Source organism: Aplysia californica, unplaced genomic scaffold (genome assembly GCF_000002075.1).
Source record: "Aplysia californica isolate F4 #8 unplaced genomic scaffold, AplCal3.0 scaffold00086, whole genome shotgun sequence".
Classification (NCBI taxonomy): Eukaryota; Metazoa; Mollusca; class Gastropoda; order Aplysiida; family Aplysiidae; genus Aplysia; species Aplysia californica.
Window position 1 is genome coordinate 978,562 of NW_004797356.1, and position 3,508 is coordinate 982,069.

The following is a 3,508-nucleotide window of genomic DNA, read 5'->3' on the forward strand; positions in this document are numbered from 1 at the left end:
ATATATATATATATTCGACATGAGAATCACAGCTCACGCATACAAATTCGTTACAATTACAATAGTGCACATCAGAAGTTTGGTGTACTCAAAGATGTTTGGTATTCATCATCATCATCATCCAGTGCCAGACCTGCGACAGACATCGGCGATCATGGTTCTCCATTCATTCCTTTGCTCGGATGCTAAGTTTCCCTGATCTTTCCCTGTCACCCACTTGTCCAGGTTCCCCAAGTAGGTTGTTCTGGGCCTACCCCTGCCTCATTTGCCTTCACTTTTGCCAGTGAGAGCTAGATACATGTATATGCTCAAGACCATTATGTCTATTCAGGTGTCCCAAAAACTGCAGTTGTCGTTTCCTGATACTGATTTTTTTTTAACAGTAAGCGTCCACGTGGGCTTCATCAAGCACTACCGGTACCTCATTTGTTTTATTTTCCTTCCATGATACTCTTAGCAGTCTCCGAAGAAACCACATTTCTGTTGCTTCTAATTTATTTTCACTGTCTTTAGTGATTGTCCAGCATTCACAGTCATATATATAGAAGGGTTGACCATACATAGTATTTCAGAACTTTCATTTTGGTAGTCATTGAGATGTTTCTTTTTTTTTTTTTTACTGCTGAAATGGGATGGGTTTAACACCCCTATCAACACTATGAGGTTATCTAAGAGGCTGTCTATTTTTCAGGATTGGGCTCATTTTATTGAAACTAACCTTAGCCATTGTGTAATTCTCCGTTATATTTCTGAGGAACATTTGGCATCAAATGTTATATATCCTAGCTATTATAACTGTTGGACTTGTTGGATCTTTTCACCTTTGCTAATGAGATTACAACGAGAATTTGCACCTTTTTTAATATTAGAATCTATATTACCATGCATTATGTTTTCTTTACACTCAACACTAATCCTTTACGTTCACTTTCTGTTACAACAGTAGAAGCAACTGAAGGTCCTTTTCTGAGCCTACTATTAAAGCGATGTAATCCGCATATCTGATGTTATTAAGAGTTTCTCCATTTACTTTGAAACCTGGGCATGTTTCTATGTTTCTAAGGATTGTTTCACTGTACATGTTAAAGAGGTAACAAATGACATAATAAATCCTTGCCTCACTCCTCTCCTTATCTGCTAATGTTCACTGTATTCTCCATTAATTCGTTTTGTATCGGGACAATATACTTTGGTGATGGGTTTTCGTTTTTTTTAAATTACATTCTTAAATGAATAGGCTTATTCAGTTGAACTTGTCGAAATCAATATTGTTTCACCATTCAGAAAAGATTGATTCAAGTTTATGATGGTTCTCCTTCATTTTCCACTGTATTATTTCTTGATATTGTTTTAAATATTGCTCATTTGAATTTCAAAATTATGTTTCAGTATATAAACGTCGCGTTAATTGTTGAAATATTAATCAAGCTACTCAACAAACGTAGAGACGTTTACATAGTTGTTTTATGTCAAAACTGCTGTTTTATGATAGTTGTTTCGAGAGTACATAATTATTTTACGTTTTTCTTTACCATTATTGAGAGGGCGTTCTCTGGCCTTAACCCTACCCTTGAACTTTACCGTACCATTTATTCTGATTAGCCTACGTCTGATGAACTCGATAAACAAAATCACTCTTTTTATCAGCAAATCGGATTCCAATATCATATGTGGTGATCTACAAACAATAACTATACACCTTTTATTAATTCATGACTAGTGACGTCGTTTTATTAATATCAAAATCAACAACATCTGGTGATTGACTAGTAGAACCGAACAGTGACCTGATCCACGGATACCACAAGACCCTAGAGATATTTAATTTGTTTAGGCCCGTTAGTTAGTATCATTCCAACTGTATATCCAGAGCGGAACGACTCTACACACCCAGTTACAGTAATTTGACCACTCACACCTCTAGGTACGGTAAAAAGATAATTTAGACTAGAAATGTACGTATTGTAAATGATTGGAATGTCATTGGTTTTGGGTTTTTATTACCTGGGTTCTTATGTCATCACTGAGACTTTCTACAATGCACATGATAATTACGTACATGTAATCTTTGTTACACCATTCATTGATTGTTACATTATGTTATGAATGTAAAAACCATTTGATTCATTGACTTATTTGTTGACATTCTTTTACCCGTATCTTCCTTTAATAAAATATTTCACCTATTTTTTCTTCTATACTACACAGCCTTAAATCAAACTTGTTGTGTTCAGTGTCGGTTAGACGTGACGTGACAATCAGGCCTCAGCCTCAGCCCTATACAAATTATAAATGCCGACGAGTGATTCATTGGTACCGAACTGATCAATCGGTGCACGCCAACCGGTCGGAGACACCAGCCAATCAAACTTCACAGAGTTTTTGCACTGACTAAGGTGACCCCAAAAAGTCTCGTCCATATTTGTGACGTCCAGTATACAGCCTTTTTCTCAGAGATTGAGGCTGGTACACAAAGACTGATATTTCCATCTTACAGACTTTTAGTCAGGCTGTGCATAAACCAATTTATGTACATTAAAAACCAAAATCAGCCATGCTGTATAAAAAAATAGGCCAAAAAAAGTCATCAGAAAGTGACGTCTGATACGCTGGAACAACCCATGGGGCAAAGCAGCATATTTCACGTTACTTCTTATAATACCAGATTATTATCTCAGGATATCTCATGTTATTTGTTAAACAATAACTACCCTCAACCAGCCAATTCAAGCGCCCAAAGAGAACTGTGAGACAAGATGTTGGTCATTTCAAAGATAAACCACTTAGGGCTCTCTTCATCAAGGGACAGGACGGGGGGAGAAAAAAACGATTTCAAGAAGGATGGCAAAATAGTTGAGTGAGTTTGGGTGTGTGTGTGTGTGTGTGTGTGTGTGTGTTTTTGCGTGGGTGCGTGTGTGTGCACATATGAGTATGTGTGTCAGAGAGAGATAGAGAGAGAGAGAGGGCGATAGAGAAAGAGAGAGTCAGAGAGACTGACAGACAAACAGACACACAGACAGACAGAGAGCTTTCCATATTATACTCTGAATAAACTACAGAAATCAGGACGATAGTTAGATCTGTCGAAGTATTGCAAAGGAATCAATGTCTCTATGATAAGGTGCCAATCCTGCGCCAGCTCTTCCTATCAGAATGTGACGTGAGGAAATCCCACCTCATGACTGCTGGTCGGGCGGTTTATCTCCTCAATCGAGGCGAGGACAATTGCGTGACGCCATGGTGAAATCACGCGTTCGTCAGTTTTTGGGCATAATGAATCATTGGTATAATCACAAGGCCTATTCCTATATATTTGCTTTGCTTTTGGTGAACCCCCCCCCCCCAACCTATCTTGAATAGAAGTCGAGATATTTGCGATTGTAAGAAGTGGGAGTTGCCTGCTGTCAGAAGTTTACAATAATAAGCAAGGAAATGGACGACACGGTTTCCAAAACTTCCAAAGCTTGGGTGTCCTTGGAAACTACTGCAAATTTACATTTGTTGTGCC